Genomic DNA, 17,041 nt, shown 5'->3' on the forward strand with positions numbered 1-17,041 from the left:
CTGAGTCCCCTTCTTCCGTCTTCCACCTGTTTCGTCATTCCAGTTTTGTGCAGTCTTTGAGCAGTTATTTAGCAACCTTTCTTCTATTCTTTTTTAGCGTGGATCCCGTCGAGTACGGTGGATGCGTAGGGGTGCTAATACCTTCCCTTCGCATAACCGACTCCCGTACCTATCAATCTCTGGTCGTGGGACCATTCCTTTCCAGGTTTACTTCGAGAGTTTCCTTTCCCTCCTTTGGGATAAATAACGCACGGTGGCGGCTCTGTGTCTTTTTCCCGCCGGTTGTTTTTCGCGTATGCGACACACGTGTGATGAAGAAAGACGATAATGAAAGGAAGTTCAAGATTAGAGGCAAATGAAGTTTTAATAAAATAAGCAGGTCCAATAGTATAAAATCAAAGGCCGATGAAAAATCTTTATTCTCCAAAGAGACGAGGATGTTATGACACCAACCAATCAAGGAATACACAATGATATAATTTTGAAATGTTCGAACATTTTACTGATGAATGTTGACACAAGAAAGAAGTAATTAATAAGCTCATATAGGTCATGATCATGATATGACTCATAAGCTGTTTTTCATTGTATTGTTTTACAAACAAACATCTTGATCTTTATAAAATATCTTTGATCATTACTTTTACTTGACAGATAAAGACTTTACATTATGTCGTTTTACATATAGTGTTGTCATAATCAAAACCATCGTGAATATTTTACTGCTCTAAATAGATGTATCTGCAAGCACATAGATCCACACTTTAGATTCCAAGGAGTGGATTTTTATAGGAGCCTAAAAATGGCGAGTAGCAATGTAGGGGAACAACCTTAATTTGTCATCATTATCAAAAATTTCCATCCTAAGACGATATCCCAAGACGAAGACGTTTCAACATCATTGCTAACATTGACAGTGGTAACTAGCTTTTCAGAACCACGAACAAAAGCACCAAAATTATAAAATGGTAAACGTTAGTGGGAATAACTATTCTTTTGCCCCATGATTCTCTTTAATATATTTCCTCCGATCATGCCAGCTATAAAACAAAAATTATAAACAATAAGCAACACAAAGTGGATAAATCAAGACAAAATATTATTAAGACATTAAAAACCTATAAAAATCTTTTTCTCTCGCAACAAAAAGAATGGAATTGTAATCTACTCGAAAAGGATAATTCTGCCTATCCTAAGACACCGTATAATTCTTGATTTTACTAAATAATTTCACATCATTATATTTTAAGTTCTTACGCACAATACACATATTTTCTATACACCTTTGGAAATAATCACATGACCAACATCAGCTAAAGCACGATTTACATGATGTGCCAAAATAATAGAGATCTAGTCTAGATTCAAGGCCCAAAATAATAAAGATCTAGTTTAATACAGAGTCCTTCTGGAGGATAATGGTAAAAGGATTATGAACCGTAAAATTCAAAGATCGAAGTGTGTCGACTACACGATGTTGACGACGAGTCTAAGATGTCATTCTCTTAGATATTACCCATAAAAATATTCTAGCACCACAAAACCTATGATGAATATGCTCTAGAAGGACCCTTGATCAAAACAATAAGAAGGTGTATAATTGTTAGATCATTTTGAGAATAACCTTTATATATATATATATATATATATATATATATATATATATATATATATATATATATATATATATATATATATATATATATATATATATATATATATATATATATATATATATATATATAGATAATATATATATATATATATATATATATATATATATATATATATATATATATATATATATATATATTATATATATATATATATATATATATATATATATATATATATATATATATATATATATATATATATATAATATTATATATATATATATATATATATATATATATATATATATATATATAAGTCATTTTCTACAATTTGTCTGAAGACGTAGGTTCTAGGTTCTTAAATCACGTGAATCTTATTATAAAATCTAATTAAGGTTTTAAATCAAGGTACACACTATCTCACTTTTGATAACCAGTAACTTGGACGTCAAAGTGTTGGCCAATACTTCTCCACTATCGGACCGAAACACAATGACACTAATTACAAATCCAAATTCACTGGTATATCCAAATTCATCATCTTGTTTACGAATCTTGTCGGCCTTTTCAATTTAACGTATTTAGAGCTAAATTTGAATCTAGAACTTCATATTAAGCTAAAAAGTCTTTTTTATTATATATTTAAAAGTCTTGTCGAGAATTTTGTGATTTTAATTACGAAAACTTTTTATATTAAGTTAAAAAATATTTTTATTTTAAACTATTTTATTTTAAATTTTAATACAAAATCAAAAACTTATAACGACTCTTAACATATTAAGATGTTTTTAAATTGTTTTTTACCCTATAATTTTGTTATTCTTACACTAACTTTTTACACTACACCGTATAAACCATATTCATATGTACAAAAATAATGAATTAAATATTTATACAATCTTTTTTTTGTTTATCTTATTTTATAAATGTCGGTCATATGTGAGCCAAATTAATTTCTTCTCTTTCTTCATACCTACCATATACTCTACCACATGTTCAATTACCACTTAATCACTTTTTTTTCTGTTTCCACTATAACCACCTCATCTTCTTCTTCTCGCGCCACTTTCTCGCTTCTTTTTTCACCATTATTGTCTTTGCATCTTCAACCATACTCAACCAATGATCAGTCACCATTTCCATTGAATTCCCGCCGTTAATCCGACATATTCTCATCACTTTGGTAAGATTTATGTTTGTTTTTAGTTGCTTTGAAGTCATTTATCATGTTTTGTTGGTTTGGTATCGCATTGCATTCGATTACAAGTTTATGTCAAAAAGATCTCGGTTATGCTTCGTTTGGTAGTGTCTTTGTTACAGGCCATTGCACAGGTTTAAAAGCAAGAATGGTGAAGTTATGGACACTCTGAAAGGCAAAAATATGAAGAAACAGCAGGTCAACACGGGCACCCGTGTGCCACAACACTGCCCGTGTTGTTGATCAGGCAGAGCAAAAGAGGAGAAGAAAAACAGAGATCAACACGGGCACCCGTGTTCCACCACACGGCCGTGTTGATTAAAACAGTGCATTAACACGGGCACCCATGTGTAGCAACACGGCCCGTGTTGTTGCCTCTGTAGCTTGGTGCTGAAAATAATTAATTCTGGAGAACGACACGGCCACCCGTGTGGTGACACACGGCCACCCGTGTGGTGACACACGGCCACCCGTGTGGTGACACACGGCCGTGTTGATTGGACGCAACCTGAAAAACCTAATTCTTGCTATGTGAACTGATTCTGCTCATTAAGGGTAGTTTGGACCTTTTGCTTTAAAGAGATTCATCTGAAACTATAAGAAGGCTTGGAAAGAAAAAGAAGAAGGCACCTTTTGACGAACGAAAGCAAACATTGCATTGGAGAAGATAGCGAATACGACGGATTTGAAAACGGCGAGATTCAAGGGCATCAACCATTGAAGATCAAACTCTCCTAATTCTTTGTAATTTCTAATCTTCACATTATGAGTTCTTTAAGTACTATGAGAGGCTAAACCCCCTGATGCTAGGGGGTGGTCCTGATGTTATCGAATGTTATGAATTTGAACAAATGATTTTTTGATTACTATGTTACTTCTTTCAATTTAATTGTGTGATGTTATTATGCTTTTGTATCGGACAAATACAAATTGATCTATGACTTTCAATCACAGGATTGTGATTGTTAGGGTTTCCACACAATTGGGTTTATGAATGCATCATCTAGGACTAGTAACTTTCGTAAATCATCGTAAACCTTGATATTATGTATGATTAAAACCAATGATTAATTGAATGGACATTTGAGTAATAATTGGCAGTTTAATAGTTTCTTTCTTAAGGACTTAAGTAAGAACATTCTGAGGTTAGGTGATTGAATGTTTCATATGCATTAAGGAAATCTTGACTGAATTCATAACTGGTTAAATCAACCGCTCACCCTAGCATCTTTTATCTTAATCAATTACTTTTACTATTTTTGTGTTTACTATTATAAATTCCAAAACAACCAAACCATTATCTTTGTGTTCTGATAGAATCAAATTAAAATAAGTATTTCCTACGCAATCCTTGAGATCAATACTTGGAAATAAAACTCCTTATTACTACATCGGTAAAAATAGTACACTTGCTATTTTTCCGATCAAGTTTTTGGCGCCGTTGTCGGGGATTTCCAAAATACATATTTTAATTTTTATTCTATTGAAATTTTGTTGCTCGTCAACCAAAATTTTATCTGTGACAATTTTGTTATTCAATTCTAATCTTTGTCTAACTTGTTTATGCGAGGTAAGGCCTCAGCGGATTTTCCTTTTGACGCAAATCCAGAAAGAACTCTTCGCGCTAGACTAAGACAAGCTAAGAGAAAGAAACTAGAATTAGCAGAGAAAGCGGAGGGAGAAGTTGTTTCAGTGCACTCAGAGAATTCCGATTCAGACACGGAAACAGTTCCTAAAATCATGGCTGCTAATCCACCACCACCAGAGAGACTCCTCGGTGATTATGGTGGAACCAACACCCCGGGTGGTCGTATGACAATTGTCAACCAACCGGTTAATGTGGAACAATTTCAGCTGCATCCCAGCACCATTAATCAACTCGAAAGACGGTCCTTCTCTGGAAGAGTGAATGAAGATGCCAACAAGCATCTGCAAAGATTTTTAACCATGAGCACAACACTGAAAATGCCTGGACATAGCGAAGAAGCAATCCGACTTCGTATGTTCCCATTCACTTTAGCAGATGAGGCCGAAGAGTGGTTCTATTCCTTATCAGCTAGTAGTATCACTACATGGGAGCAAATGGAAACAGCATTCTTGCAGGAGTATTTTCCCGCATCTGTGTCATTGCGGAAAAGATATGAGATCCTAAACTTCAAACAGAAGGAGGGTGAGTCACTAGGAGATGCCTACAAACGATTCAAGAGAATCCTAGTGACTTGTCCTACTCACAACATGGATGAAACTGAACAAATGCAAATGTTTGTCAATGGTCTACGAATTCAAACGAGACAAATCCTTGATTCAGCAGCTGGTGGCTCGGCCAACTTTGCAACAGCCACCGGTATGAAGAAGATAACTGAAGTTATTGCCTCAAACGAGCATTTAGAGTTATATGACAGGGTATCAAGCAAATCTGCAGTTATTGACTTGAAGCTTGAAACCAACAAACAGGTGAAAATTGAAGAAGTTGTTGCTGCGGAGGTAGAGAAAAGGTTGAGAGCACTAAACATAGGTGCTCAGAAAGTGGCTCAAGTGCAACAGGCCCCGATTGAAGTGTGTGAGATTTGCAATGGACCACACAATATTGTTCATTGTTTTGCAACACCGCAGCAGATCGAAGATATAAAATTTTTAAAGCAGAATAATCCCTACTCCAACACATACAATCCGGGGTGGAAAAATCATCCAAATTTTGCTTGGAAAGATCAAAGAGGGAACGTGCAACAACCGGCACAGGGTCAATATCAAAATCAATATCAGCAGCCACAACAACAGGTACCTAGAAGGCAGATTGGGAGATCGCAATTGAAAAGATGGCAGCTCACAACATCCAATTCCAAGAGGAGACTCGAAATAATCAGAAGAACACCACAGCATCGATAAAAAATCTTGAAATTCAGATGGGTCAAATTGCCCAACAGTTAGCTTCAAATTCCCATGCACCTGGCACGCTTCCTAGTGGGACAATTGTTAATCCCCGTGATCAAAGTCACATTAAAGCTATGGTCACCAGAAAAGGAAAGGCTAAGGAACCACAAGTTGACGAACAGGTTGAAGAAGAAGGATTGTTGGAAGTTTACTTGGAGATTAGAGAAGAGCCAAAACAAACGGAAGAAGTGGTGGTCAAACCGACAAGCCAGCAAGAGAAACAAAAACCAAAGATCATTCTTCCTTTTCCGACGAGAACAAAGAAGAAAGATCTCCATGAATTCTTTTTTGAGAAATTCTTAGAATTATTTAAGAAGCTCGAGATCAACATACCTTTTGCTGAAGCTCTAGAACAGATGCCGATCTACACCAAATTCATGAAAGACATAATATCAAAGAAAAGGTCGATCGACAGCGAACCAGTCATGCTAACTGAAACTTGTAGTGCTATTTTGCAGGGCCTAAAAATTCCGATGAAGAAAAAAGATAGAGGTGCAGTCACTATTCCTTGTAGCATTGGAGATAGATCCTTCAAAAAGGCACTGATTGATTTGGGAGAAAGTGTGAGTCTAATGCCCCTCTCAATTTATAAAAAACTTGGGTTAGGGGAGGTGCAGGATACTCGCATGACACTGCAGTTTACGGATCATTCTATGAAGAGACCCTATGGTATAGCAACAGATGTTCTGGTGAAGATTGATAAATTTGTATTTCTGGTGGCTTTTGTGATACTCAAGATGCCGGAAGATGAGGAGATTCCTCTCATATTGGGAAGACCTTTCCTGGAAACTGGAAGATGCATGATAGATATTGAGGAGGGAACCATGACCCTCAAAGTTTATGATGAAAAGCTCAAAATTGATGTGAGGGATACTATGAAATTCAAGGATGACGAAGGGGCGAGTAAAAGTATTGAAGTGTTAGATACAGTTTTTGCTCAATCTATGCAGATTACAACACCCAAGCTTCCTTTGGAGAGAGTTTTGAGTTTATCTATTAGGGAGGATACTGAAGGAATTGATGAGAAAGAATCCGAAGTGGTAGCCATGTTAAAGGAACAACCGCCTTGGGTTCGTTCCCGACCGCAACGGTGGAAGGAGCTTCGACCTAAAACATCTTCAGAATCGAAACCAGATATAAAAAAGGGGCTAGAGTTGAAACAATTACCAGAACATCTCAAATATGTCTTTCTTGACAATGAGGAAAAATGTCCAGCAATCATCAATTCAGGTTTGAGAGAGACCCAAGAAGGAGAGCTAATCAAAGTCCTAAAGAAATACAAGGGTGCTATTGGGTGGGCGATGGACGATTTGAAAGGAATCAGCCCGACAATGTGTATGCACAAGATTTTGATGGAGGATGATCAGAAACCGGTCGTCCAACCTCAAAGAAGACTGAATCCAGCTATGAAAGAGGTTGTTCACAAGGAGGTTGTGAAACTTTTAGATGCGGGGTTAATTTACCCAATATCTGACAGTTCATGGGTGAGCCCAGTTCATGTGGTACCAAAGAAGGGAGGGACAACTGTGATAAAAAATGAGAAAAATGAGTTGATCCCCACCCGTACTGTTATAGGTTGGAGAGTTTGCATAGACTATAGAAGACTGAACACTGCTACAAGGAAGGATCATTTTCCTTTACCTTTTATCGATCAGATGTTGGAAAGATTGGCAGGGCATGATTTCTACTGTTTTCTGGATGGGTACTCAGGGTACAACCAAATTGTTGTGGCACCTGAGGATCAAGAAAAAACAGCGTTCACATGCCCGTATGGAATCTTTGCTTATAGAAGAATGTCATTTGGTTTATGCAACGCACCTGCGACATTTCAGAGGTGCATGACATCCATATTTTCCGATATGCTTGAGAAGCATATGGAGGTGTTTATGGATGATTTTTCGGTTTTTGGATCGTCTTTCGAAAATTGTTTGTATAATCTTTCACTTGTGCTGGAAAGATGTCAACAAACCAATCTAATTCTGAATTGGGAAAAGTGTCACTTCATCGTGAGAGAAGGGATAGAAGTTGACAAGGCAAAAGTAGAAGTAATCGCCAATCTCCCTCATCCGGTGAATGAGAAAGGGATACGGATTTTCTTGGGACATGCAGGATTCTATCGTAGGTTCATAAAAGATTTCTCCAAGATCGCAAAACCGTTGACTAGCCTGCTTGTGAAGGATACTCCGTTTCTGTTTGACAAAAAGTGCAACGAAGCCTTCGAGAAGCTGAAAAATAAATTGGTGTCTGCTCCAATAGTGATCTCGCCTGACTGGTCTCTACCCTTTGAGATAATGTGCGATGCGAGCGATATAGCAGTAGGGGCTGTTTTGGGGCAAAGAAAAGACAAACGCCTCCACGTCATCTACTATGCTAGCCATGTGTTGAATCCAGCCCAGATGAGTTATGCAACCACAGAGAAGGAGTTACTGGCTGTGGTTTATGCCTTTGACAAATTTCGGCAATACTTGTTGGGAACAAAGGTAATTGTTTATACTGACCGTGCTGCGTTGAAATATCTTTTTTCTCAACAGGACTCGAAGCCAAGGCTACTCATATGGATCTTGCTGTTGCAAGAATTTGACCTGGAAATTCGAGACAAAAAGGGGTGTGAAAACACCGTTGCTGACCATCTGTCTCGAATGTCTCCGATTGAAGAGACGGAAGAAGAACATCCCATAAAGGACGAGTTTATAGATGAAAGAATCCTCGCGGTGGTGGGTGTTCCTTGGTTTGCTGACTATGCAAACTACCTGGTAGGTGGTATAATTCCTGACGACTTTGATTATAACAAAAAGAAAAAGTTTCTTCATGATTGCAGGTTTTATTTGTGGGACGAACCATTCTTGTATAAGAAAGGGGTAGACGGATTAATTCGTCGATGTGTCCCTGAGGAAGAACAAAATGAAGTCTTAAAGGCTTGTCATGACTCAGATTATGGGGGACACTTCAGTGGAGACAGGACAGCCGCAAAAGTCCTCCAATACGGGTTGTACTGGCCCACGTTGTTTAAGGATGCCCAAGTCGTTGTGAAGGAATGTGACAGATGCCAACGAACAGAAAATATTTCTAGAAAGAATCAGATGCCTCAAAAGGGCATGCTTGAAGTGGAATTATTTGATGTTTGGGGAATAGACTTTATGGGGCCATTTCCACCCTCATTTGGAAAAAATTATATTCTGGTGGCTGTGGACTACGTCTCCAAATGGGTGGAAGTCGTAGCTCTCCCCTCTAATGATGCTAGAGCAGTGGTAAGCTTCCTGAAACAAAATATCTTCTCAAGGTTTGGTGTGCCTCGAGCACTTATCAGTGATGAAGGAACATATTTCTTGAATAAGCTCATGGAGAACTTATTGAAGAAATATAATGTGAAGCACAAGATTGCCACACCATATCATCCCCAAACGAGTGGGCAAGTTGAAGTGTCTAATCGGCAAATTAAAAAGATTTTGGAAAAGACAGTGAGTGCTTCACGAAAAGATTAGGCAATCAAATTGGATGACGCGTTATGGGCGTACCGAACCGCTTTCAAAACACCAATTCGCATGTCTCCGTATCAGCTGATTTATGGTAAGGCTTGTCATCTTCCGCTGGAATTGGAGCACAAAGTCTTTTGGGCATCCAAGTTCTTAAATTGTGACCTTGCAAAAGCCGGTGAATCCCGAATTCTTCAACTTCACGAGTTAGAAGAATTTCGTAATCAGGCATATGAGAATGCAAAGATGTACAAGGAGCAAACACGGAAGTGGCATGATCAGAGAATCATCAGGAAAGATTTCTGGGAAGGACAACTGGTATTGTTGTTCAATTCGTGGCTCAAGTTGTTTCCTGGGAAATTAAAGTCAAGATGGTTCGGGCCATTTGTCGTGCATAAGGTTTTTCCCCACGGAGCAATAGAGATTAAGAACCAAAACAATGGAGATATATTCAAGGTGAATGGCCAGAGACTGAAGCCATATTACAGAGGCCAACAACCTGGATTGATTGATCATAAGCGCCTCGCCTAATGAGGTGGGCAACCGTCGAGCCATGCGACGTTAAACGAAGCGCTTCGTGGGAGGCAACCCACGTGTTCGATTGTAACTTAATTTGCTTTTTCTTTTCCTTTCTGTATGGGTATGAAACGTTGTTGCAGGTAAGGAGAAAGGAGGCCATAATCATAATCACTTCTCGGCGACAGGATGCCAGACCAAAGAAGCATTGCCGAATTCAGAAATTGAGGAAAACAGGGCATCCACACAGCCACCCGTGTGCTGACACACGGCCGTGTTAATCTAAACAGTGGATTAACACAGGCGCCCGTGTGGTGACACACGGCCGTGTTAATCTAAACAGTGGATTAACACGAGCGCCCGTGTTCCACCACACGGCCGTGTTGATTAAAACAGTGGATTAACACGGGCGCTCGTGTGCTGGAACACGACCGTGTTGTTTGTAACGGGTAAATTTTTCAAATTTTGTGATTTTGGATATTTTCAATATTGGGCCCCACTTGCTATTATATCTCTTCCCCACCACTCATTCTCACTTTTTCTGATTTTGGAAACCTCTCTCTCCCTCTTCCTCCATTGTTAACCTAGCCTCCATCAACTTAAGCTTCACTTTTCTCATAGCTCCACTCACTTTCACCTCATCTCACCTTCACAAAAATTGTTCCTCTTGCCGTCCTCTACACAGTGACGGTTGCAGTTTTCACTAACCTATTCTTTGGATTTTGAGAAATTTTTGTCAGTTACCATTATGCCCCCAAAGCGTGCAAGCAAGGAGAAAGAGGTAGCCACGTCTTCTCGACCAAAGCAACGGGTTAGACGCTCTACAAACCCTCATGGCATTTTGTTTGACCAACCGGATCATCAAGAGAGGTATGTGATTCTAGCTAAACGTAAGCTTATTCCGACCCAATATATATGTGATGCTACCCTGGATGAGTTAGGTTTGAAAGAAGAGGTGCACCGCATGTTCCACAACATCGGTATGTTGGAATACATGCAATTCGAAGCACCGACCTTCGCTCGGATCACCCTTGAATTCTTGAGTACGGTTGAGTTCAAGATGAGGAGAAGGTGGACAGGGTCGGAGATGGAATTTTATGGGCAAATTACTTTCCGCTTGTTTGATGAAGATCATGAATTATCGGTTGAGGAACTTGGGAGTATTCTGAGACTCCCGATATCTGGACCCGGAACCCCTCCGGAAACTTTTTCTGCTATTGATTTCTGGCAAGCTATTACAGGTAAAACTGGATATAACCCGAGTTCGGGAAAAGATTCTGGAATTCATAACCCGTGCTTCAGGTATGCACAAAAAGGGCTAGCATACACCTTGTTCGGACGGGGTGATAGTATTGGGGTTACGGCTAAGAGAGAATTATTTTTTCTGTATTGCATGGCCCACAATGAGCGAATCAATGCAGCGGCTTTCGCCGCCAATCATCTAAAACAGGTTGGACATGCAACTACTGGGGATATTTCTGTAGGTGGTATGATCACGCAGATTGTGGGCCACTTCGGGTATGATCAACTCCTGATGGAAGAGACTGCAGTAATGGGCAAGACTAAGATTTACATGCACACGCTAGTCAATCAACTAATGATTACCATCAGGCCGACTCATTAGGCTCTGATGATTCACAATGTGGAAGTGCTCGCACTACCTGCACCTGGGTCCATTAGCATTGCCAATGCTGCTAACTAGTTGTACACAGGTTCAGCCCAAGCTGTAGGGGAAGATGCGCAGTTTGACCATGACCTTTCAGGTGAGGACATGGAAGAAGATGAGACGCCAGCTAACCACGGTATGCCACCCCCACATGATTCGAGCCTACATGGTGAAGGCTCCTCTTTTATAACTCAGGACCAGTGGGGTTGGATCCAGACGGAGATGGGCACTCTCTGCACCGAGCAGACCAGACAAGGTGCGGAATTAGATAGACAGAGTGTGGAACTGTTCCGGCAAGGGACAGTCATGGATGACATGCAGACCATGATGCAACGTCTGATGTTGCATTTCCCGCACGATCCCCCGCCTCCTCCGCAACAGTGATCACTGTAAGTCCCCTTTGTGTTTAAATTTAAACATTGAGGTCAATGTTTAGTTCAAGTGTGGGGGGTTTTCTCCTTTCATGTTTTATTTTCTTTCAATTTGTTTTGTTTTTGTTATGTTATCATTATATTAGTATGTTTGTTTGTTTGTTTTCTGTTCTTTTGGACCTACTGTGTGTACAGAGTGATGAGAAACGGTTGGACGACCCCGGGATCAATGGTAGTGGATGAATGACACCCCTCAAACTTAGGCTGATAAGGCACCCCGGAAGTTGATGCAACCTTGAGAAAAGAAGTCGGACACAATTTGAGGGACACTGGACCAAGAGAGCGGTATGGAAAGACCAAGTCAGAAAAGAACCACATAACACGAGGAGACTTCAGAGCTTGCAAGCTAACCAACATGGTGAGATCACAAAAAGCCAAACACGAAATATCAACATGAGAGTTCAGCCAGGTATGACTTTATCACTCTGATTTTGCGTATGTCCTGTTGACACGTCACAGCATGACAACACACACTGAGGCAAGTTGTTTGTGTAGCCAGGGCCTTTCTAACCATCCCTATATGTATGTTTCCCTTCGTAAACCCCGTTGAGCCTTAGCCATTTTATTCATCGTAAACCCCATGTTAACTTTTAAGCATTATTCATCATAAACCCTTAATCATTCATTTCCTTTTGTGTCATAACTCGGTATGATTGTGTGAATTGCAAGATGTGCAATAAAACTAAGTTTGGGGTGGAAATCTTGAAAGAAAAGGCAAGTGCATAATATGAGATTGATCAAAAAGAAAAAGAGTATTCAATTCAAAAAAGGAAAAAAAAAGAAAAAAAAAAGAAGAAAAGAAAAACAAAAGAGAAAAATGCACTTGCCGAGACTTAAGACTCTAACAGATATAAAATGCTCGGAAAATTTGAGTAGAAAAAAGTCAAAAGAGTGAAATTAACCCCCAGAGTATACGTGATGCACGAGAAAAAGAGAAAGAAAAATCACACAACATGACTACCGATTTCAAAACCCTTTGTTATCCAATTTTTTTGTTTATCCCACCGTACCCAAGCCCCGTTACAACCTAAAAAGACCTCTAAAAGTGTGTGGAATCTGTTGTGGTAGTGACATTAGAATGTATTCAAAGTTAAGAGTTGGTATTGCATACTGTGCTGTGAGTGTACACACCTAACCCTGAGAGATATTGTGAGTGTGTGAAAAGCTTGCAGGTGAAGAGGTTTCTGATGTGGAAATGTGGTAAACTGCCTGAATTGGAGAGACCAGAAACTCGATTGGAAAGGAAGAACACAAATGGTGAAAGACTAGGTTGCATTGTGGAAGATGAAGTCGAGGGTGACCTTTGTTTGGACTCAACACATCACTTGAGGACAAGCAATGAGACAAGTTTGGGGTTGTGATCGTTCACCATTTCCATTGAATTCCCGCCGTTAATCCAACATATTCTCATCACTTTGGTAAGATTTATGTTTGTTTTTAGTTGCTTTGGAGTCATTTATCATGTTTTGTTGGTTTGGTATCGCATTGCATTCGATTACAAGTTTATGTCAAAAAGATCTCGTTTATGCTTCGTTTCGAAGTGTCTTTGTTACAGGCCATTGCACAGGTTTAAAAGCAAGAATGGTGAAGTTATGGACATTCTGAAAGGCAAAAATATGAAGAAACAGCAGGTCAACACGGGCACCCGTGTGCCACAACACTGCCCGTGTTGTTGATCAGGCAGAGCAAAAGAGGAGAAGAAAAACAGAGATCAACACGGGCACCCATGTTCCACCACACGGCCGTGTTGATTAAAAAAGTGCATTAACACGGGCACCCGTGTGTAGCAACACGGCCCGTTTTGTTGCCTCTGTAGCTTGTGCTGAAAATAATTAATTCTGGAGAACAACACGGCCACCCGTGTGGTGACACACGGCCGTGTTGATTGGACGCAGCTTGAAAAACCTAACTCTTGCTTTGTGAACCGATTCTGCTCATTAAGGGTAGTTTGGACCTTTTGCTTTGAAGAGATTCATCTGAAACTATAAGAAGGCTTGGAAGAGAAAGAAGAAGGCACCTTTTGACGGACGAAAGCAAACATTGCATTGGAGAAGATAGCGAATACGACGGATTTGAAGACGGCGAGATTCAAGGGCATCAACCATTAAAGATCAAACTCTCCTAATTCTTTGTAATTTCCAATCTTCACATTATGAGTTCTTTAAGTACTATGAGAGGCTAAACCCCCTGATGCTAGGGGTGGTCCTGATGTTATCGCATGTTATGAATTCGAACAAATGATTTCTTGATTACTATGTTACTTCTTTCAATTTAATTGTGTGATGTTTTTATGCTTTTGTATCGGACAAATACAAATTGATCTATGACTTTCAATCACAGGATTGTGATTGTTAGGGTTTTCACACAATTGGGTTTATGAATGCATCATCTAGGACTAGTAACTTTCGTAAATCACCGTAAACCTTGATATTATGTATGATTAAAACCAATGATTAATTGAATGGACATTTGAGTAATAATTGGTAGTTTAATAGTTTCTTTATTAAGGACTTAAGTAAGAACATTCTGAGGTTAGGTGATTGAATGTTTCATATGCATTAAGGAAATCTTGACTGAATTCATAACTGGTTAAATCAACCTCTCATCCTAGCATCTTTTATCTTAATCAATTACTTTTACTATTTTTGTGTTTACTATTATAAATTCCAAAACAACCAAACCATTATCTTTGTGTTCTGATAGAATCAAATTAAAATAAGTATTTCCTACGCAATCCTTGAGATCGATACTTGGAAATAAAACTCCTTATTACTACATCGGTAAAAATAGTACACTTGCTATTTTTCCGATCAATCAACTACGTAAAATAATTAATATATCATGAAAAAAAGAAATTTATTTGATATCATTATGCAATGAAGACGCAGATTTTTCTTAATAAACTTCTAGATATCATTATAGTCTCATCCAATAACATCAATCTTTTTTTATCATATTTTATATTATTTATAATGAAAAATGAATAAAGAATGTCATAAATATGTACTCATGTATAGACGTTTATTATCTAATTTATATGGACAACTAACTCATTTATTACACATCATTAACCAACTTTCTTTACTATATATGGATTTCATATATTTATTCATGATTGTTGATTAACCATGTTCTAAATTTTATTGATCAACTTTGTTCACAACATTAACCAATTTTATTTACTGATAATCAATTTTAATCAACTTTTTACAAATTTATGATGATTTTGTGAATTTTTTGTTATTGACTAATGGCATGTGTATTTTTTGGACGTCTGTCACATATCTATACTACTTTGATGAAATTGACATGATGGTATGATGTTCAAAGTTTTTTATTCGTATTCAAACATTGCATACACTAATGATAATTATTTTGGTGGTGCATGTTATTCGGATGGAATGTTGTAGTATTGTAAATTTAGTTTTGTGATGTAAAATTAGAAGTTTGGTTACTTCGTAAATGAACATAAAAAATGTACAGGAAGTTGGTTAATGTAAGTTAAAACTTGGTTAATCCAGGTCCAGAACCACAAAATTTAGTTAATGCCATTATAACACATTGTGCACATAAACAAAACAAAACCACAAATTCTTCCAAACTCTGTAATACAACACATTTTTTGAACACAAATTTTCAAATTCTACAATACAACACTAATAATTTTACAAATCCATTCTAGTCTTTTTTCGAAGCTTCCTTGATTTCTTCTTAATTCTTGTAGCCATGTTGGATATAGACTTTGATTGTTTTTTCACAACATTGACATCATCATTAAATGAAGTGTTATGTCCCGCATCTCCAACAGAAGTTCCTACGTCATCTTCATCGATAAAATTCACAATTTATCGATAATCATGTACAGCCTCATCCTCAAATGGACTGCTAAATCTCGCATCTTTCATCATCCTCATTTCATTCTCAAGAACTGGTGTTCTCGTTTTGAAATTTTTATTCAAGCCACCAATCTTTGATAATTATTAATATCCACAAAACAAAACCATAATAACACCAGAATCAGTATATACAACTAAAGTTGATAAACCATAACCCTTAAAACGCACCAAGACAGAAAAATAAAGACACTTGAATTGAAAGAATAAATCCTAAACCTTTATTCCTTTTTCAATTTCCCCCTTTCAACAACAAAATAAACAAAAATAAAAAGGAACGGAGAAAAGGGAATAAAGGGAGAGAAGAAATCACAATAATGAAGAACATCACACCAAAACACATTTAACATAATTGTACCTAAATTCAATTTCATTTCTACAAAGTCAATTTCAGCACGAAATCAAAAATTGAAAATCAATTAAAGAAGGAGAGTATAGAAGGACGAAAAAAAAGAAAACACAACTCACTCTTATCTAAAATCACCTTCAAGTTGCAATTTCAACCACAACTCCACCACATACCACCACTGCATTCCCTATCAAGATAATCATCGATGAAATAATACACTGTCAAGAGAGAGTGTCTTTCATGTGTTGAGAGAGAGCGTCATCCATGAGACAGAACACTATCGAGAGAGAGCGACCTTCGTGCGTAGAGAGAGAGAGAGAGAGAGTGTTGTGGATGAGAGAACACATCGTCGAGAGAGAGCACCGTCGATGAGAAAAAAGAGCACCGTCGTTTTGAAATTAAGAGAGAGAGAGAGAGAGAGAGAGAGAGAGTTGTTTCTTCTGTGAGAGAAGTGATATATCGTCTAAGAGAGAAATTGGAATTAAGTTAACCTTAACAATAAATTCAAAATGACTAGATTGTCCTTATTTATTAAGTGAGTTATATATATATATATATATATATATATATATATATATATATATATATATATATATATATATATATATATATATATATATATATATATATATATATATATATATATATATATATATATATATATGCGATTAATTATTATGCACTGTCAATGTAAAAAATTTTACACTATCGATTCATCACCATCACCCGTTTGTATTATTTTATAGGTTTTTAAAATAAAATCAAATTTGTTTTAATATCCAACATAGGTGTAAAATCCTTTTACAGTATCGGTGTTTTTCAATTAATATATATATACTAGTAAGAAAAATAGAAATGATATCTTTTCAACCCCAACATACATCTACATCATATATATATATATATATATATATATATATATATATATATATATATATATATATATATATATATATATATATATATAT

General features: G+C 37.4%; 1 long non-coding RNA gene across 1 annotated transcript; it reads right to left on the bottom strand.

Annotated features, from left to right (window-relative positions):
• Positions 1 to 15,401: 15,401 nt before the first annotated feature.
• LOC127082826 (uncharacterized) lies at positions 15,402 to 16,565 on the bottom strand. Its single transcript, XR_007788224.1, has 2 exons — positions 16,193 to 16,565; positions 15,402 to 15,799 (listed from the first exon to the last, which is right to left on the bottom strand). It is a non-coding gene; the product is annotated as an uncharacterized LOC127082826 (long non-coding RNA).
• Between the last annotated feature and the right edge of the window lie 476 nt (positions 16,566 to 17,041).

Source organism: Lathyrus oleraceus, chromosome 5 (genome assembly GCF_024323335.1).
Source record: "Lathyrus oleraceus cultivar Zhongwan6 chromosome 5, CAAS_Psat_ZW6_1.0, whole genome shotgun sequence".
In the NCBI taxonomy this organism is placed as follows: domain Eukaryota; kingdom Viridiplantae; phylum Streptophyta; class Magnoliopsida; order Fabales; family Fabaceae; genus Lathyrus; species Lathyrus oleraceus.